The following is a 21998-nucleotide window of genomic DNA, read 5'->3' as shown; positions in this document are numbered from 1 at the left end:
CCGAACGGCGACGAATAATTCCTTGCGGCAGATTTACCGGACACCGGTGTGTGGACTGTTTTTGGAGCCGTTCCGGCCACACCGGGACGGGACAAATATAATACAACAACGTCAAGTTTGTGGTGGGATTTTATGCCGCTTCTCGCGCCTCTTGTTCTCCGAGGTATTACGGCTCAAACGATTAGTGTGTTCCCGAAGAGCGAACGGGGTTTCGTTGCCGCTGGTTTAACATTTGAGGCCCACAAAAAAATAAGCCAAAGAACTCGGAACTTGGGAATGGAATCTAACACACAGCACAGTTCGTTGAGCTGCTGCTGTAGCTGCTACTCACAATCACCGAAACGAGACGCAACGCAACGCAACGTAGCAAATATAATAAGATAATGATTGACTTCGAACAGAAAATTATTGACAGATTTTTGAAGAAACGGAACCCATCCCGGCGGCCCCCCCTATATTTAGACAAACTGTCCATTCCCCGCTGTCGCTGGATGCTCTCCCCGTTCTGTCTCGACGACCACGACGACTCGAGCATTGACGACTCTCAGCCCTTGGTCGGTTGGGTTTTGGTGTTTTTTTTTGTGTTTAGTTTTCCGGCGGCACTGCTGCTGCTGCTGCTGGATTAGAAGGATCAGGTCAATTCAATCGTCAACATTTCGACAGCTAAAACATAGAGCCGGGAAGCGTCTTCTTCGTCTTCTCCTTTGTTCGGAAGGGTCTACCGAAGGTCCCGCCGCTTACTTACGGAGAACCAGCCGGCCTTCAGGGCCATGCCTCTATTATACTTTTTTGTTTCAACGTCAGCTCAAACTTGAAACGTCCTTCAAACGGTTGGTGGGCTGCAGATCGGTAGACCCTGTTACCCAGGAAGAGAACATCAGGAAACGAATTAATGATTCGAAATTCGATTGGAAATAATCCGATCGGGCAATTGCAACACTTTCCAAACGGGGGATTTTCGTTGCGCTAGTCATATCACCGGCATTATTAAGGAGCCTCTCCTCTAAAGCTGCTGCTAATTAAAGCTCAAACCCACTTGAAGGGTGCACTCTCTCTCCTTCTGATCCTCTTCGCACCTTCACTTGGAGAAATGGATCGACGAATCAGCTTTTGCGCTCGGCTTTTACGCCCAAGCAACAGAAACTCCAGCAACACTGCGCGTTGACGGAAAAAAGGGTTTTTGAATGGAGCGCTCGCCTAGCCTCGCCTTTTCATGGAATCGAAACAACGCGCGGACTTTTGACATGAATCCAATTTTTCAGACATCAATCCCAATTATACTGCCGACTGCGCCCCGGCTCTCCTCCTAAAACCTCAAACCATAGGCAGAGGGAGACGAATCGGTTTGCTGGTCGGTGCGTGGTCGGCGCTCCCGGGCCCTGACAATGGCCAAACGGTCCAAAAAAAAAATACAGAAGATCGCGTGTGATGCGGAGGCCTTCGCTCTCTTTTTCCGTTTCTTTATATTTACGGTGGTGGTGGGTCCCTATTTACGGAAACCTCCGGTTTTACGGTTTGGCGGTTTGGTGGCGGCCGGTGCCCGGAAAAGCAGAACCCAATCCACCTCAATTGAATCCGGAGGGGCCAGACCGGATGAGCAGCAGCAACGCGGGACTTTGGGGCTGGCTTCGCGCTGCTCCACTGAGCAATGGGAGGAGCGCTAGTAGGGGTTGACGTGGTGTGCTGGGGGACAAAATCAAACCTAAACAACGGAACGGAGAGCAGCAGAGGAGCGCGCAGAGAGAGAGTGAGAGAGAGAGAGGGGAAAAAGAGGAGGAAAAAAACAATAACACGGCACCCAACAAAATAAGCATAACAGCTCATAATAATAACGATAATCACGGCAAATTGTCAGGGATTAGAAACCTTTTAAAGCGGCGGTGCCGTCCTCCTGGCATCACCACCACCGCATCAACCACCGGACAGTCAGTCCGTCAGCCAGTCAGCGGACCGATCGGAATGGATCGGATCGGATCGGTTGCGTTGTTGTTACGAATGGCCTGCAGAGACTGCAGAGAGCGATTATTATGAGTATGATCCACCCGTCCAGCCAGCCAATTGATCCGTTCCCAGGTTGATTCATTGAAGAACAATGTTGTTGGAGCGGAAAACAAGAAGAAAAACCTCGACAGCCACATGGACATGGACTCGAATAGATCTAAAACATGACAGCACTCGACTCCCCGCCATTCAACTCTTGCTTGCCGCTTGGGAACGAAAAAACAGCAGAAAGACTTTGGTGGCCAACAAGCGACGAACCCGGGGGCGGTGGATTTGAATCGATGGAAATAAAAGAAGAAGGAATACAATTGGGTTGTTCGCAACTTTTTACACAACGCGCAACAACGCGTTCTACAAGTTCAGTTGCGCTCACTCTTCAGAAGTCCACAGCAGCACCAGCAGCAGCAACAGATTGCGTGCGTGGCACCCTTAGGGACAACTCGACAACGGCGGTATCCAAATCCGCGCGCTACAATGTTCGAGTGCCCGCTGGCGAGGTGGTGCCCGGTTATGTCCTTTGTCGCTCCGATGCGCACCTTTTTTGGCAAGTAGAATCGCTACCATTATGATGATTATTATTATTTTTATTTCCAAAAACTCTGCCTGGAGCAGCAGCAGCAGCACCAGCAGAAGATTTCTCGGAGATTAATTTGAATAAAACAGAGACCAAAAGGAGACTCCATCATGGATGGAGCCACCGGATACGCGGTTTGAGACGCCGGCCACACATCAAACCCGAGCCGAAGAGATGAATGTTGGAATGTTTAATTACTAAATTACAGATAATTGGTCCCGATCCAATTTGATATTAGATTGGATGCGATGTGTTTGTGTGTTTGCCGCCTGCAACTCTGGCATCCCAACCATCTTTCTCGCTGTGTGAGGCGGTTTGTGGTTGACGCCGACATTCGAGGATGGTTTTTGGATTTTTTGTTTTTTAGGGATTTTTTGATCAAATCAAGAAAGCTAGATGCACCCGGCAATGGACTATTCTGTACAGCGAAAAAAGGGGAAAAAATATCTACTTTGCGTCGCACAAGCTGCGTCAACTATTTCTCGTCATACACCGGCCAGCAGGGGAGTCCCAGTAGTGGCGGGCGAAAACTCGTTATTATTGTTATGGCAGACTAATTATGATATCAAAAAAGATGAAAAGTTCGCAAACAGTTGCCGGCAAGGAGTAGCAAGAGGCAAGAAAGACGGCAAAGGCCTGCCAGAGTCAGCCTTGGCAGCGAATAGGACGATAAGACGAAACATCATTTTCCTAATGATTGCGCCACGAAAGTTGAACCTCTCGGGGGAGGAGTGGTTGGCCAGCTAACAACCCCGGGAAGGGAATATGTATAAACAAATTCGTACCGCCGTATGAACGTTTGAAATAGTGAAACTAATCATCATAATACGAAACCCACCCCGAAAAAAAAAATGGAGAAGCCAAAGTTTTGCTCCTTCTTTTATTTTTTTGTTGTTCGTTTCGGCTTTCCCGGGTGCCAATTATAATAATTCGGCAACGCCAAGTGGTGGCAGCGTCCTCCGTGCTCCGGCAAAGCCGAGGTTAAGGAAGTAGCGGAGGCAGCACAAAAAATTAAAATCCCAAAACCGCCCAACTTCGCTCCCAGACGAAATGAGGTCTTCTTTGCGTTCGAGACGCGCGATGTTCCGTGTTTTTTTGGCGCGGTTCTGGTTCGCCTCGTTCTGGACAAGTTTTTCCTACGGAATTCGAAGAACAAGCTGCCCGGCTGTCCGGGCCAGCAGGTAGTTTTGTGTCTTGTTCTGTCCTTCTTGCTTTGTGTTTGTTGCGGTAGCCGAGAACTTGAACCGCGAACTCGATCTTATAAGATCACTGTTTGGGATTAGGAGCGGGAGAATGAAGGCCACGAATGTTGGCCACTTCGAGGGTTAAGAACTTTGTAGAAGGAACCGCCCAGTGTTCCATTACGATCGCCAGCAGCAGCAGCAGTAGCCATCATTCGTCTTCGTTTCGAATGGACTGAGTGAAATGAAACCAAAACGCCCCGAAATGGCTACCGGATTGCGCGCCGACCACGCTCTGCTGTCCGCCTTAATTTATGTCCATCCAAGAAGTACCGTGGATCTCGCTGTTCTCTCTTTCTCGCTCTCTGTTTGGAGTGGCGCGGTTTCATGCGCGTTAGTTGCGTCGAGTTTGCTTCTCTCATCACTTCCAGTAGCTCCGTAATGAAGATTGACAAGGATATATCTGGTGTTTTATGCTGTTTTGTGCTGCAGAGAACACAGTTTTTAATGCGCCAGTGTTGTGTCTCGTGGACTTGGCCGATGGACTCCAACCTTCCTTCGTTCGTCCCAGTCAACGAAAGCTGCAACTGTTCTCCACAACCAAAACAAAGGCACATTATGCTCCTGGAGTTTTGTCTCCGAACAGTACTTCATCATCGCTGTCGAGTTGTGCGCCTCCTCAGCTCACCGTTCACCTCTTGGCCAACCGTTAATCGGTTCTTCGCAACTAGCCCGAAATCTATCTTCTACCCTTCAACCCTCCACCATCACCATTCTCCATCCCTTCGACAGACAACGCTACTGGTGCCTGGCCAAGGAGCATCCCATTGGCCCCGGACTCTGGGCTGGGAACGGACACTGTAATAATAATAACGCCAACTTTTCGCAGGTGATTTATGATTACTTTCCCGAACGACCACCCAGCCAGGATATGATGCCAGCTGCTGTGGTGCGCGGTGCGGTGGAAAAAGATTTTCCAAGAACCTCCGAAACACACATACCCGGAGTTTCCTTGAATAGAAATCCGGAACCATAGGGGCACGGAGATTGGGATTGGATTGCACACGGGCTTGAACCATTTTTTGAAATAGAGAGAACCCCTCCTATGGTCAAATGTGAGCCAGGCCAGCCAAGAAGAAGGGGGTGAAGTTCTCGTGTATGTGTCTGTCTGTGACGGAGAAAAAGTACTTTTCCACGTAATACATATGGCGGAGCGATGGTGGTGACCCCGGTCCCCGGTGGCACTTTGGAATCGGAATAGAAATCGCGCGCTCGCGAGAGGGCGACGGCGATTCCGTGGCCAGGCTGCCTGCCATCACAGTCACAGGTTGTGGTTCCCACACCGGTGTGGCGTTGAAATGAAGAGAACCCTCCCCCCGGGCCACCCGATGGTGGTCTCTCTGTGCCAATGCCTTGGCTTCCCTTGGTTCTGTTCATTTCTTTTCTTTTTGATTTTTCTTTTGGAAGGAGAGAGAGGGAGAGGGAGTAGTGAGCACAGAAGACATCCTCGTTGCCGTCGTTGTTTCCATTCTTTCCTTTCTTTCCGCGAGAACCTTCTGGTTGGCTAGCTGGCTGGCTGGCTGGTCGCATGCTCACGGCACTAGTCAGACCGTGGTCCCAAGGAAAAATCGAGGGTGGAAGGAAGGAACTTTTCTTGGTCGCGGTGAAAATTTATGTTACTCTAAAAGTAAATTGCACTCACTGGTTTTATATCGCTCTGCGTTTCCTTTGCTCGTATACAATACACAGCGCCATGTGTGTGGGAGGGGGTAGGTGGGGTGGGTGGATGTGGTGCTACTGTGATTCCCCCGTTTCCGCGTTCCTCCAGGCGCTCGCGTATCCATTCATTTCGGTTGGACGGTTGGATTTTCTTTTTCGTTGCCTCGCGCGATGCAGCATAACGGGAGCATATTGGCGCATATAGCTTGGCCGTTCGTGATGCCAGGAAGGGGGCAGAACAATGCTACCACCGTCAGTTGAACGTTCATGAATATCATCGACCTGAGGTACCTATTTGATAAGCAATAGAAAAGAATTAAAAATGCAACCAAAAGTCCTTTCAACTTGCATTTCTTTAAATCCAATGACGCATTTTGCTGCAGTTCCAATCGGGCTCGGCTGCCGCTGCCGTTGCTGTTGTGGAGTCACTTAATTGGCGAACGACGGACAAACAGAGACATAATGATTCCGATCGGGGAACGGGGCACGCACCGGCGATGAGCGCAACAAAGGGAATCAAAATGGATGGGCACCTTCAAACCGAATGTTCCCAGGGCGGCCAGATGATTCACCTTCATCGGAGTCGTCGGATCGGATCGCGATCGTTTGGGGCTTTTTTTGTTCTGCGTTCACCTTATCGGTCGATTGGCGATGGCGAAGGACGTCGCGAGAATCCATAGCGCACCGCACGACGCGTTTTCTCTCTCAAAGCAAGCAAACAAGCAAAGCTTCGAACAAACAACAAACAAGGGCTGCAAGGTAGCGATCGTGGGTCCGACAAAAGATGTTGCCCCGTCCCGTCGTGTGCGTTGAACCAGTTTTCGGACCCTCCGCTATCGCGTCCAGGGAGAGTTTGGACCAGGGAATGGCGACGCAACGTCGCCCTGGTGGTGGTCAGTTACAGCTCAGTCGTGACTAAGGTTTAAGTAGAGTATAAGATAACTCCTCTCCCCCGGGCCACGATGACCAACCGGAGCAGCGTTCCCACTGACTGAAGGCGCACGCGCGCGCGTAATGCCGACGCTACGCTACCTTCACACTCTGCGCGGACACCGTGGCCACACTGGAGGCTGGGCGATAGCATAAAAATATAAATTTACTAACGGAGACCCCTGTCCCGGCGGTGAGGAGAGACGGGCAGCAGATATGATTTGTCGGTGGATCGGTGGACGACTCCTCCGCCGTTCCAGAACGAAGATGATCTTCTACAAAGTCATCCACAGAGCGGCCAGTAATGATCACCACAGGCCAGGCTGCTTGATAAATGTCCAATCCAATTAATGGAATGTCTTTTCAATGATAGAATTCCAATTCGAAATAATCGCGAGTCGAGTCGAAAGGAGATGGATCGATTCGATGCAACGCAAGACAGCGATCCCAATGACGGTGGCACTTTTATGCTCTCGATCACCACCACCACCCTCCATATAAAAGAAGGTGAACGAACGAACGACACAATCTTCGGATTACCATCGGTGTGGGATTCTTAGATCTTTCTCTTTCTCTGAATCTTTATTTGCATTCGAGGTTCCTGGTGAGCCATCGGTTGGTTCAATTGTTGCGCGTTGTTTGTTGTTTCCTACCATTGTACGCCTTGCCATCTTCCTGTGCGCAAGAAGGAAGCAACGCGACGCGCAAGAAACAAACCGTACAAGCGTCCCGATCGTGGGAAAATTGGAGCAAACCTGGAGCGCGTTCCGCGCTTTTCGACGGGCGCTTCTTTGTCGCTCGTGCTGTGCTGTGTGCCATATGAAAGCGGTGGAATTATCGGTGGCGACTTCTGGCACTGGAATTACTTTCAATCCTGTTGCCGGGAAGATCAGCAGCAGCAAAAAAAAAAAAAACAATGGTGATCGGGATGAACCGTTTCTGTTTTTCTGTTTGTTTTTGAAATCGAAAACAAAGAAACACGATCAACCTCTCGATGTGACCGATGCGCAGAGGGGTGTTTGAACCAAAAACCTGGCTAAAATCCCATAATGCTGCTATGCGTTTTAAATATGATTGATATTCGATTTAAAACCGTAACAAATAATGTTTCCTAGCAATTTCATCATATATGAGCAACAAAACGTTTTTTTGTGTCTTGCTTTGCTCTTTTCATTTGCTTTGAATCTCTGAATTTCATTTCAATAATTGCTCGCATTTTGTGTACTTCTGAAGGTCACTCCAAAAGTTGGGCTAATGTCTTCTCAGCTTATTGAAGTATGTCGTCCAAAACCTTCTTGGTGCATTTTTTAAGTATCTGGGCAAATATCACCAAGAAACAGCTGGAGAATAAAAGCAAATACAGCACGAAAAACCCTAATTTCACAAAAATATCGAAAAATCGGTAAAGGGGAACCGTGGGGAATAATTCCGACTGGTTTTATATTCGAGAGACCTTTCTCTTTCAAATGCTATCTGAATGTTTGCCGGGCATTGCCAGGCTTTTGAGAAAACTGAAATTGAAATTTTCACTTTTTCATTTGATATTGCGATGATTCATTTTTGATAAAAAGCCGGGATTATTTTTAAACTTCAAAACATAAAAAGCACTGCAAAATATTCTACTAACCTCGTAGATGTTCGTGAATAACAAAAACAGGCAGGCCCACATCTTGGATATAACTTTTTTTTTGACACGAATGGCTCGACGCACCTATTACAGCTATTTATATCCTTCCATTTCACAGCTAAAAATGATAACGTAGCAGGGATGTGTAATCATGAGTATGAGTTCTCTATGATAGTTCTACCATGCGTAGCACATTTTATAATTGTTAGCAAAAAACCGAACCAAAAAAGAACAATATGCCTGCGAGTCTTGACCGGTTTTTGGGGCAAATACTACCCCTCTGTGCGGTGGTCGCGTTGCGGGATTAATAGCGCGACTGTAATACCTGCTCGTCCTTTCCAAAAAACCTCGGTCGTAACTCCACCAACCAAGGGGCTGGCGAATGATGTATGCTTTGCCTCCAGTTCGGACGACACCACATCGTATGGCGCCATCAGACGCTAATCCTCTTACCGATCAATCGGGACTAAGTCGCCGAGGAGGAGGAGAAGGAGCGTTGGCGTAAGTGAAACACTTTTCCTCTTCACCATCTCACCATGCGATCACGTCCCGTTACGTGGCAACGTGTCGATTGCTTGTCCGGTGGTGTATCAGCGGCATCCCGGCATCTCTCCTTTGGGGTTGGAGGTAGAAAGTAGATCTCTTGCTAGACGGATCGCTTCACACACGGCCGATCAGCCTCTAGAAGTCATTTGTCCGCGCGCGTTTCGCGTCGCGTAATGAACGAAAACGCTTAATCACTGTGGGAGTTCCCCCCCTTTCTGTGGACAGTTGGTGTTGGAGCTAAAGTGAAGATGAAAAATGGATTCCAGGGCTTCAGCTGACACACGCGCCCGTTCACTCCCTCGCTCGCTGTCTATTTTGTGGGAATAACTTTCGAGCTCGGAGCAGAAAATCCGTAAACGCATACAGATTGGAAACCGATGTTCGACAACCACACGTCGGTGGCCATACGAAAAGTAAAGTTTAGAAAAGGTTCAGACGCCAGATATCCCGCTAGCACGACGACCGCTAGCACCAGGGTACTGATCTGATTACTCGGTTTTAAACACCACAACATGTGTCCCTTGCTCTCTCAAACCCTTGAACCCTTTACACAGCGACTCTCTCGCGCGCTATCGGAAAACTCGGCAACGGTGAGGCGACGAAACATAATTAACCAACAGCACCAAACCGGTGGTGCCTCTATAGTGTCGCACTGGAACGCAGTGTCGCTTTTTCGCACTTTCGGGACCAAGCTCATCGTAGCACAAGGGAAGCGGTTTCGCTCTGCGATCGGTTCCGGATTATACCGAGTGTTGTTGGCCTGAGCGTCCTTCGAACTCGCGCGCGGACCAATTACAAAGATATTTCTGGATTGTCAATTAGGGTATCAACCTTTCAATCTTCTGTCGCAGCAGCAGCAGCGGCACTTGGGAGCTTGTTGGCAAAAAAAGACCAGAAGTCCCCTCTTGCGAGAAGTTCCCGAGGGTTTCCCGGGAAATCGGTTCGATCTGGCTGGCTGGCTGGCTGGTTGGCTGTGGTGAGAGAACAAGGTGAGAAGGTGCGCGCGGCGAGCATACGGCCAAGGATGAGGAGCGCGCGCCAGCGTGTCTACATACAGGTCCACCGGCAAGAGACCGCCTTGTGGTCAGCATAAACAATTCATGCAGCTGGTCCATGGCCACGATGCCCTCTTCCCATTCGCCCATTTCTCGCGGAGCATATGTTTCGCTTGTCCGGAGAAGGTCGTCGACAATCGTGGGACACTGCTCCGGGACAAATGGTCCGCCGGCTACCGTTGGCTGGCTAGTGGCTGGCCTGAGTTTGGACTCTGGTGGGAGTGTTACAATTTATGCATGCCACAGTTAGGAGGAATAAATTTGCGCCTTCCTCGAGCCCTTGGCGAACGACAAAGTTCCAGTTTTATCTCTTCTCTCTCTCTCTCTCTGGTGTTGTTCTCGAGGGACGCTTCTGCTTCGTTGTTGTTGCTGCTACTGGTGGCGGGTGTTTGCCACGCGCGCACTCCAAATTCACACACAAAATTCCAGCTTTCCTGGGACGGAGAGCAGAAGGAGGGTTCGGTGTTTGTCGCGATGCTTTTCGCACCGATCGTCCTCCTCACGGCGGTGGCTGGCGGTGGCTGGTTACACGGTCGCTAAAGCAGAAGCAGCAGCAGCAGCAGCAGCAGCAGCAACCGACGACACCAACGTGGTTCACGGGCATCCCGGAAGATAACGCCGGCTCGATCGGATTAATCACCCGCTTTGCCCGCTTGCTTCTGGTCTGGTCGCTTTCCAGTGGATGCAGATGGTTTCCCCGTGGTCTGCAGCGCCTTCCAGCGTAGAGTGTGCAGCATTCAAGGACCACGACCCCTAGCTAGCTGTGCTGCTGCTGCGTTGTTTCCTTGGGCGGACCACGACGACGGTCGATGTACGGTCTATTTGTAGTGGGAAATTTGAAGTGTTGTTGCCCCCCCCCCCCCTTTTGCTCTACAACGTTGCAGTAACGCGCTTCCCCTTAAGGCGAACGATGGTGCTGCCGTTGCAGCGAGTATGCGATGGAGAGCGTGAACAAACTGATAAAAATGCAACCACAGCAAAGTGCAGTCTGGGTTGTTAGTGTGTTCTGTGGTGAAGGAAAAGGGAAAGAAAACGTATACGTAAGTGTTTCCTCTTCAGAGCCCTCGCAGCACTGCCATGGGGCCCCTGGTGGGAGGGAGGACGCATTTTGTTAATTTAATCACCAACGACAACGACGCTCGCGGAGGGTGGAAACAACACTCCCACTCCGAAGGTGACTCTCATAGAAGATGAAGAAAGGTTGAAAAGCTGGCTAAACCAGTGCACAGGAGACCAATGGGGCGAACAGAGAACCGAGAAGAAGCATCATTCCTTTTAAGAGTTTATTTATAAAAAAAATAGGTTTTACCACTTCTACGACATTGTTTTATTGTTATTCCCTGGTGCTGCTGCTATTGTTTCGTTGCCCTATGTTTTATGATTATTATGGCAACCTGCTAAACACTAACACTGTGTAATGGCGACCGATGCCATGTGCTTTGATGTCCACGACCACTGAGAGGACCTCACCGAGATATGCAAACATTCCACGCGTATTATGGCAATGGAGGGACGGACGGTTTTAGTGGAGGTCTGAGGACGCTTTTATGTCGTCGCGAGACGGTTTTCGTCAAAGGCCGCCGGCGCGCGCGCGCGAGTGCTTTATTGCTCCCCCACAAATGCTCTCTCCCTCCATCGTTTGTCAGCAGCTCCTTAGCTCTACGGTGCTTATCAAGAAACATCAACGTGAGCGCGGCTATTGCATGGCCATCAGCACCGTGGCCGTTTTGTGCTCCCCATTTTTCACCCCCCAGGAGCCTCTCCATCCTCTCTATCCTTTCAAAACCGGACCGGAAAAGGGTGTTGCAACAATAAAACACTGGCTAATGTGAGTGTATGTGTGGCTTCCTGCCTATTGCTAACGAGCACACTGGTTTCGTCCAACACGCTGCAACATTAGCGCACAGACGGCAGGACAGGGCAGGGGCCCCCTCGACATTACTTCGAGCTTGTTATCAACAGCATGATCCTGCGCGGCGAGGGTCCTAGTGGGCCTCATCAACATCAGCACTCCTCCTCCGGTGTTCCTCACGGTCGCACGCGCAAAAACCGTTCTAATTAAAGTTTATGCTGGCATCAGACTTTGCCTTTTAATTACTCTTTGATTACTTCGAACTCGGCTCGGCTTTCCCATCGTCGTCGTCGTTGCCGTCGTCATCTGGCACCAGGAATGGCTCATAGTGGGAGTTGGTGGGGTGGGTTTGGTAAAACATAAACCTGCTGCTCCCTCCCGTGTGCTTCTTTCTTTCCTTTCCCTGTAGCTTGCACTAGTTCGAATCTGGTTCAGGTTCTGGCACGGTGTGTGAGACCGTTCTCACCAAACACCCAGCGCACGATCGTCCGTATTTTATTTAATATTAAAAACTCATTATTTTTTTAAAATCACTAAACCTCGATGATGGGAGGCCCCCGTGCGCGTGCGAGAGGGAGCGAGCGGCTATCACTCATCACGTCAGCAGAAAAACCAACAAACAAAACAACAAGCAGCAATCGCCCGTGAACTCTTGGGGTCCTGCTTGACGGTGGAGAAATTGAACTCCTCCCCATAACGGCCCCGGAGGCCATTAAATCTGGTCGTACCCCTTTCTTCTCGTGGTGCCTCCTAATGGACGCAGGGGCCACTGCTTTACTGGTGTAATAACCAACTAATTAAGCGAGGGATTTAGTCGAGCTCTGGTGGTGGTGAGCGAGTGAGCGAGTGAAGCTCATCCATCTCGGTATCGGCAGGCGAAGGTGGATGGAGCGTTCCGTACCTCGTCGCCATTTCATTCTTCTTTGATCGATCAATACCCGGTCAGGAAAAGGGGGGTTGGCACGGTTACTTTCATTGAGAAACACTCGGCACTCGGTACTCGGCACTCGGTACTCGGTACTGCTTTCATCCGATTTGAATCCTATCTCAAATCTCAAAAAGCGGAATGGAATGCTGTCGGAGGAAGGAGACTCTAGAGACTGGGCTTTTAACACCGCTTGTGGTCCCAATATACAGTTCCAAAGCCACGAGACGTCCTCTACCTTCTGAACACCTCGCTAGTCCACCATTTTTGGTGTCCAACAGGCCAGCAAGCGCGGAAATGAAGTGTCAAAATAATAATCCACTCCCTACGACGCACTCCACCAACAAACTGATCCCAAAATGCCATCAAACTTCATCCATCCTTTCAACCGACGTAGCGAGACCAAATTGGCTTTGGCCCTCTCCCGGGCGCATCATGTCGGTGTGTAATGGTAATCTTGGAATGTTAATACGAAATCCCCCCCCGGCCCCTTCGAAAAACCCAATTTACGCTGCATTAGGCCATGGAGGAGCAGGGCGCAACTATCCTAGTCATGCTCCTTGGTGTTGATGGTGCCCATGCGGCTGTCACGGACGCCACGAAGTCGTTATCATTCTGCTGAAAGCTGCTCGAGATTATTCAATTTTCACACTTCACCTTCCCTCCTTGAAATGGAGTTGAAGGCAATGGTGAGACACACACATCGGAAGGCACACTATCGGAAATTATTCCCAACAGATTAGCGGACACTAAGGTGCACAGATCCACGTGCCACTGACAAGTCGGACGTCGTCCTATTCTCATCATCAACTACATCACCATTAGAACCTTTCGCAATCGCAACAGATGCGTTTCTCAACTCAACTCCGTCCCCTTTTGGTTCCCAAGAAGAAGATTCTCGCTTTTAATTGCCCACTAAACTACGCTCCGGTCGGCAATTCCATCACCATCCAAAAAAGGGTCCAGCCTTGAAACACGTCGTTTGTGCACCGTCCCCGCGAACCATTGGGCTCTTCTTCTGGCTCTCTGAAACTCTAAGTCCTTCTCCTCCATCACCTCCTCTGCTACTTGCAGAGTTGGTAAATGATATCCTTCTCGAAGCCGACTTCTCTCCAACAGTCCAAGATTCGTGCCGCGGGCGCTTTATGGTATGGTAGCTCCATTAAAGGGTGGGAACCACCATCATCATCATCATCATCCTCATCGTGTCGAGGTGCGCACATTAAGAAGACGCACCTCAGAAGTTGGTAGGTCCTGTGCTGCAATGTGTGGTTCCGGCCACATGGACCAACCAGTAGCGCATCCAGTCGGCATATATGCTCTGTCATGTTTTCGCACAAATGAAAGACATTCATTTAGCGAAGGGGGTGGCCCTGGTGGCTCCTTGGGATGGCTATCAGTTTGTTAAGCTACCGGATACCTGGCGGCTCCCGGGAACTGGGCGGCTAATGTTGGCTAATTGATCGAGTACATTACCTCTCGGGGTTGGTAAGTGGTAAATCCTTCCTTAAATCCATGATTATTACCCTCTCACGAGTAGCTGGGGCCCATTATGCGTCTGGCCGTACTTACCGACCATCTGGAGTCATTTTTGGGGACAAGAAATTCGTGACAACATCATCTTTAGTTAAGATTCGGTTTGATGGTGACGGAACAAGAACGAGAATTAAACATCTATCGAGATAGATCTATCTCTCTCTTCCTTGTTTTTCCGTCATTAATTCTTCCCTTTTGGCGTAACAAATATCGAAGTCCACGTTGACTTGGAATGCTGGTTCCTGCTGTGCAAGTGTGTTGCTGACTGCACTGCTGCTGCTGCTGCTAATCCTTGTTTGCATGACGTAACAGTAGCCCATCGGTATCATTAATTTATGGCCATCACCTTAGCCTTATTGGTGCAACCGATGGTGGCGGTAAAAAGGCGCGCGCGCGCGCGCGCGATTGTTGGCCACACGCGCTAGTACGTCACGCTATCCCCCCGGGAGCGAGAGAGAGAAGCCGCTTCGGTCCTCGGTTCGGACGCACCCGCGATGTGTTCCGGTTGGCGAATCAATTACAGGGCCTTTGGGGTCAGGCCTGAGCTGGTGGTCAAGCTCTCCTGTCCGGTCCACGCCAGAAGGCTCGTTGGCTCATTGGACGTTCGTTCGTGTTGCTGCAGGTGGCAGGCGAAAGTCATACCAGTGATTATGGTAATCACTTATGCATTGGTTACTCCCGTTCCCGGGCGCACCGGGGAGGGAAATTCAAATCAACCCCCGCCCTTGCTCTTCCGAAGAACCGGCCGGAGTGCATTTCTGACCTCTCCCCCCTGGAACGAGTCGCCGCACCACTTTCCTTTCCTTTTTGTGACGGAAAAATCGCATGCAAAAGTGTTTATTTCTCGCACCTCCCGGGGCACGGGTGTCCTGGCCACAACGGCCTGGGCTGTGGTCATCAAATGTGAATGAAGTGAGCATTACTCGTTTGTTTTGTTCCTGCTCTGGCTCCGTCGGCAGGCAGGCAGGCAGGCAGCTGGTCTGTTGCTTTTCTGCTCAACGCGCACGCACTCTCTGTAGCGATACAACAATGCATGTGTGCACAGCGGCAAACGGAACTGGCTGGTTTCCTCCGTGTGATCCAGTAGTGGCACGCCACGGGAAGTGTGGCCCAGGAAAGGATCTAACGCGCACTCGGCGCTGGCACTTTGTTGCCAGTTCCTCGTATGTGTGCGACGTCCCTTTTCCCTGTCTCCAGCTCTCGCACCTTCGTTACGCAGATTTTGTGGCTTTTTTATTGGCCAACCCTAACCACAACTCAACCAACCCGGCGCTTTTGGGGGCCCTTACCTGACCGACACTCTCCTATTGGCTCCGCTTTTGGGCATGTGTGGCTGTGTCTGTGCGCGTGTGGTGCTCATACGGACAGGATTTCCTGCCCGGGCGGCCGGTAGCCCCCGCGGATGTTCGGAGGACGGGGTCTCACCATCCCCTAATTTGCGGGAATCATCAAACTCTCACCACCAGCGCCACCCCCCTCCCGGGGGCTACAGGTGGGTGAAAGGGGGGTGCGCAGGTCAACCCCACCATCAACCGGGCAGGTGAAGGAGGAGGTCTATTGGCCACCACCACCAGCAACCAGCCAATCCTGCCAGCTCGTTGTTGTTGTTGTTGTTGTTGGCGGTGGTGGTGGTGCCGGGCATTTGCCAAGTCCAGTTCTCGTGCCCGCACGCCAACGATGGTATGTGCGTGTACGTGTGCGCGCGCGCGCCTGTGTATGTGTGTATTTTGCGCTTGTGCGCGCGGTTTTTTGAGTAATGGACATTTCATGTTGCCTTATGCAAATCATACATATTAGCCCCGAAAGATTATGCGGGCATAAATCTAAATGGCAGGTCGCCGTCGGTTTTGGGTGCGCTGGGCACTTGTTTGGCCACGGTTTTGCCTCCCTCCGTCCCTCCCTTCCCTTCCCTTCACTGGTCGCCATCCGCTGCGTCCATTCCGTGTCTCTTTGTGTTTGTTGCGGGCTTGCAGTGGGCGAGGGGCGTGAGCGACCCGGGGTGAAAGCGAAATTTTATGGAAACAATTCGACCGAGACGACGGCGATGGTGACGCCGCGCTGACCTCAATGCTTACGCGCCGCGCCGTCAGGATCGAAAGAAAGAAGTCAGAATTTGCGCCCTCGAACGCAGGGACGAAAGGATCATAACGCTCTAAGCTGCTCTGCCAGTGGATTCACTGGAAAAGCCGAGTTGCGGAATAATTGTTGCATTGGACACCACCACTACAACCCCTGCCATGGTGCTAGAGGGTTGTAAATGATGATGTCAATGCTCTTGGATGGAGGTACGTTATGCGCTTTCGATTGCGCTCAAGCACACCTTCAACAGCATAGATCAGAGTGCTGTTGTACCTGCTTCAAATGATTCTACCGCTCGGTGATCCAGCGAGGATGTAATTCAAGGAATCGCTGCAATGAATCCTCCCCTAGAACGATTGCTTCTTGTGGTCCGAAGCGAGACAAGGAGCGAGCCCTGGTATGTTTGATGATCGAACGTGATTGTTTTTTGTACTTTTACGACGCGAACCGTCGGGGGTGAGCATAGCAGCGCCCGCGTGCCAGTACCAGCACCAATCGGACGATCATTTTTTTATGGTTTTAAATCAACCAATCGATGGTGCGGCGAGCTAGCTCCTCTAGCAAAGCAGAACGATGGTCCTTCGGCAGCAGCAACTGCAGCAGTAGGAGTGAAGTGTGCGCCATGGTTTTAATACTGCAGCATACCGCGCCACCAGCATACTATCGTGCCAATTCCATCACAAAACCCAGGACATATTCCCCCCGAAGCGGCCCGCGCTCGGGAATGGGAAGAAATTGTTATTATTTTACGACCTCTTGGCTTGGCTTGGCGCGTCTCCCGTCTTGGGGTCGTGGAGGGGAAGACAATATTTACCGTTCCGCTGGTGCTGGTTGCCGGCTAAGTAAACGTGGCCGCTTGTGGCCGCCTCCGAAAAACCTGCCGCGCGCGCGAAGGTTATGTTCATTGCGATGGGATAAGTATCGTCATCATCATCAGCTTCAACGTTCATACCGTCACTGTCGGTTTTGATGTCGGTTCTTAGCTTCGCTCTCTACCAACTGCGGACACACTTCAATTATGCGCCTTTTGTGCATATCGGTTCCCTTTGGAGCTCGCACAAAATGCTCTGAAGAAACAACGTGGCGCGCCCCCGGAGATGCTTCTCGTTCGATCCCGATACCGCTTTTCATTTGTTTTTCCCCTGGCACAACCGGGCCCGTACTAGCGCGAAGAGCGCCTTTGCCGATGGCCTTTGGACCGTTTTTGGTTGAGGAGTCAAGTTCCCTTCTGTGGTATCGTGTATCGGCAACTGGGGCCTCGCTGCCTCGAAATGATAACTGCCACTAGATAGCAGCACTTTAGTTATAATTTCTGCTCGATCTCGCGCCCTCGCGAAAGGTGGCTCAAGGCGTACGGTGCGGTTCTGGTGTCGGTTCAACCTCGCGTACAGAGGTCACACTGTAGCAAGCGAGCGCGAGATCTTGCGTTTTAGAGAATCCGGGGGAGGAAAAGTAAATTAACCAAACGGAGCTTCGATTAATCAGCAGCAGTTTCCATCCCTTGACCTTGTGATAAGCCCAAACCGAGGGAGGTACAATGGATTTAAACGACCGGGACTGCGGGCCAATCATTGGACGGAAGGATCCTTCGCAGAGGCTCCACTGATGGCATCGCTCGAGAAGAGATGTTTGTGGCAGATTTTACCAAGAGAAGGTTGGCCATGACGCAACAAAATGCTCTCGCAACAGTCCAGCAACATTTAAACTTCACCGAAGACACCGAAGAAAGGTTCAAAAGTTCATAAAAAGGAGCCGCGTCCTTACTCTTACAGTTGACTATTACATCGTTTGCTGGAAGTTCTAACATATGGATTGTAAAATTTAGTGTAAAGAGCGGTTGTTGTGACATTCAATTGTAGCTTCTTCTTCATTTTACGCGCTTTGCTCTTCCCCTTGAAAATCAAGCTCTCCACGCTCGCTCGCACGCTCGTCTCTTCTTAGCAGCATGATAATTCTCTCCACAATTGGTCTCGAATGCAGGGCCCAGTAAGCGAGGCTGCTGATGAAGGCAACGTAGAGATTGGTATTTAATTTTCTTACCCTTCTGATTTTCTCATATTTTGCGATTTTCTCCTTTTAATTTTGCATTTACAATGCCAATGCAATACCAAACCCACAAACACCAACAAACCATCTTCTTCCATTTGCAACCAACATTGCTTTTGGTTCTCCTCCCTCCCTCAGCGCCCAGAGAGCTACTTAATGGTGACCGCTTCTTATGCGCGCGCGGCCTTACGCCAATCAATGCATTTATTGTTTCCGCAGTCTTGCCGCAATCATTCGCGCAATGATGAGGCGTGAAAAAGGTGTAAATGGCGGTCGCTGGATCAGCACAAGCCACGCAGCACTTTTACATTAATGCCCTATGCGCTGTGCATGTCTAGAAGGTTGATCATAAATGAATAAATTGAAGAAGCCACCGACCTGGCATGCAATTGATGATGGAATAGAGATAGTGGCGCATCCTTGCCGACGCTGACCTAGATAACAAATGCTGCCAGATGTCATTCGCTGAGAATTGCCTCACGAGAAGCTCGAGTGGATTGCAAATTAATTTTCTTAATATTCTGGTTCAATCGTTCCTTCCATGTGCTCACCGATGCACCAAATGAGATGCTAATTTCCTTTCGATGCCTTTTCATTTCAATCTCTACCCAAAACGGATACGGATGCGTTGCGGTACCTTACCCCGCTCCCTCGATTAAACTGCAGTTTAGCAAAACAATCCAAGAATTTTAAGCAAATGAAGTGGAGATCCCCCCCACACACACCATGCTTTTCGCGTATTCGTGCCACTCGTGCTCTCTGTGTGCGCCGGTGGTGTAAATGGGGATCTATTATCATTAATCATCGTTGGTGCGTTGTAGTTAATTGCCTGGCAGCTCCGGGGGGTTCTACCGTTCGTTCCATGGCGCCCCATTTCGGGTGCAGACGCTTAGAGGTTGTGGTGGATTGCGCCATCGTCGTCATCGTTGTGCACATTGTATTTTATTAATTTACGGTTTTGTGCAGAGTGAGGGTTGTGTGCTTCCGTGGTACACTAATATGCAGATTGGAACGTTATTCGAACCATTTGCCAAAGGAGAAGCTGGGGAGTGAGGCATTGTGTTCCTTATTGAATCGTTGAATGCATTATTCTCCTCCTCCGTTCCGTCCGTCCGCGCGCCATGTGCTCATTACGCATGCACTTGCATCGGAATCGGATCCTTCGTTTGGCACGGGAAGCCGGCATGGAGTTTCGGACCACCGGTGCAAGCAAACCCGGTCTCCTGCCACACTCACCCTCCCTTGGCAATATGGTGTACCATGGCGTCACGGTGGCCATTCGTGTTCACCGGATTCGTTTACTCCGGCCACAAAGGTAGGCCCCGTTCGCACCCAAAATGTTTGTCCAATCGGAGGAGGGAGCTCGAGAGCGACAGGGAAGGAGGAACGATGATGGATGTTGTGTGCCAAAAACGATTATGTGAAAGTTTACAAGTTTATGCTAATGAAACTTTGGCAACCGCTTGTGTGAGGAGGAGTGGAGTGGAAGTGCGTAGCGCTCAAGTGTTTTATCCATTCGTCAATGTGCTACCGACGACGACGATGGTTGAGTCACGTCAAGTTCCGGTTCCAAACCGGTACTTCGCGGTTCGAGACACCTACGACAATAGTTTGCTCTCTTGGCCATTTGAATCCCATGAATTCTATCCTTCTATCTGTAATACGTCGTGAAGAGAGGTAATTTGTAGAATTTTGTATTTTATTTTCAAAAAAGAACTTCACTTTACCAAAACTGCAATGAGCGCCAGATGCAATTGCATTCCATGAATCATAACCAAACGCCTTTGTCGGCGTCTCGAAGGTTCTAGTGTTTGTTTCCTTTCGTGTCGATGCGATTTTTTTTCATAATTAATGGCATGCGATTCCTTACCAGTGCATCAATCCCTGGCCCCCTTTCGAGGGGTGCAATCCCTTCAAAAACCACCCTCCCCCGGGCCGACGAATGAGGTAAAACAGGAAACGCGCGTTTCGTTTGGTGTGCAGTCGAGCTACTTTCAAAATCAATTCATCATCACTCAAATAGACCGTATCGAGGGAAGCAGTGACGTGGTGGAGAGTGGTTTACAATCACACTGTTTTGAAAATTCGTGGTTTCCAAAACCACGACGGTGAAAGTCGCAACACGGCGTATGGGCCGCCATGGATGGCATGTCGTCTGGCCACAGGAGGACGCGACAAGAGGTTTCTAATGAAAACGCAATTAGCGTGGTAGACGATAAACAAATGCTGTTGCATGCGCATGATCTGCCGTCTTCGTCTTCGTGTAGCACACCATCTCGCGCATCGTAACCATTTTGATGCATATTAATTCACGATTGACTCGATAACATAATATTCCCGCCAAGGATCATCGTATGGCGTGCCAAGGGCGCGGACGGACGGACGGTTGGCCGGGCGAGGCCGAAACAATCGAAAAGAGCGTGTACGCGCGCGGTATGGCAATATTCGACAAATGTGATGCATAAAAAGCCGGTCACAATGGGCCACAGATTGCTTTACATCATAACCATTACCCAATGCGAGAGAGAGAGTAGAGCAATAAACGCCACGCCACAAAGATGATCATCAATGTCAATTCAACCGCTTAACTAACTGCTTCAAGATGATGCGCTTCAAAACAAATGTACGTCATTGTCATCAGTTTAAAGAGGGGAATTGTGAATTGCGAATGTGCGGAAACCTCCTTCCCTGGAACCAAATGAATCATGTAATGCGCGTTCCAATTTCATTCTAATTTTCCGGCATTTCCGGGGGCATTTTTATTCGAGTCTCATTTTCAATCACTCCGCACTTCGCCGCAGTAGCAGAGCAGAGTTTTAGCAGTACGTACATGGCAAGGTACCGCCAGAAGACAAAATAACAATCATGCAAACGGTTATGATTATGGCAATACATTGCGGTCTTTTTTTTGTGTTTTCGGTTATCGATTTTGGTTTCTTTGCGTCGCGGGACGTTCAGCGCTCATCTTTTCCGAACCGAACACATCAGTTTTTATTATGCCCTCCCGATGGTGGTGGTTCCCGTGAAACCGGATCACCAGTTTTACCATATTGTTAGTGCGATTACTCATATAAGCAGGGAGAGGAAGCAGCAGAAGGGAAAGAGACTCGGAAGTGGAATGTTTCCTTCTTTTTGAAGCATTAGGCGCGCACGGACAGCTGCAACCGAGCAGTTTCACGATTCACGAATTCAGTTCGAGCTCGTTTTTCATAAAACGATTTGCTTGGGCGCCCATTGTAAGAGGTGAGGTTGGGGGGTTGGCGCGTCATAAAAACGAATCCTTTATCCTGTGAGCGCTTGAAAGTGAAGTGAAGAAAGTACGAAAGAGTGTGGAGTATATTCATTCGCGAGTTGTTCTTTTTTTTATGAGCTTCTTCTGGGAGGCCCTGGGAAGGAGTGTTTTCTACTCGTTTGCGGGTTTTGTGGATGAAAAAGTTTGAAGCTGCCATTCCATTGTGCGAGAACTTTCTATGCCTTATTCGTGGAAAATATATGCAAAATAATACCCAAAGCATCCAAGTTCCTTTTTCCCTTTTTTTTACTTCAAATTCCACAAATTCCAATGAAAACTCACCAGCAGACAACTTCAGTTATTGATTAAAACCGGATCTCGTCTTGTGCGAAACCAGAGAGAGAGACGCACCCCAAATGCATACCAGCGCACTGGACACCAATTGTAATTCCAGTTCGGTTTCCGATAAAAACTTTTCGCAAAAGTGACCTCGGCAACCAACCGACCGTCTCTGCAGCAGCAGGAGCATAACGGGCCACGGCGAACAAATTGTTTGGCCCCCGGACCGAAGGGATGTTTTATGGCCGATCTGATTAAGATTATCTTAAACGCTTATGCACTTTTTGGGGTAGATTGCCTTCGGGCGGAGGAAAGTTCCGGCTAAACCGAAATGACCGAACTGAACCGAACTCCTC

At 49.8% G+C, this 21998-nt stretch overlaps 1 protein-coding gene across 5 annotated transcripts in view; it reads left to right on the top strand.

The window, feature by feature from the left end:
* Nucleotides 1-21998, top strand: part of LOC126569333 (aryl hydrocarbon receptor nuclear translocator homolog) — a 190496-nt gene that overhangs the window by 109089 nt on the left and 59409 nt on the right. The gene's annotated exons all lie outside the window — the stretch shown is intronic.

The sequence above is a fragment of the Anopheles aquasalis genome, chromosome 2 (assembly GCF_943734665.1).
Source record: "Anopheles aquasalis chromosome 2, idAnoAquaMG_Q_19, whole genome shotgun sequence".
Lineage (NCBI taxonomy): Eukaryota > Metazoa > Arthropoda > Insecta > Diptera > Culicidae > Anopheles > Anopheles aquasalis.
Note: the sequence above shows the minus strand (reverse complement) of the source record. Positions and strands in the feature narration are given on the sequence as shown.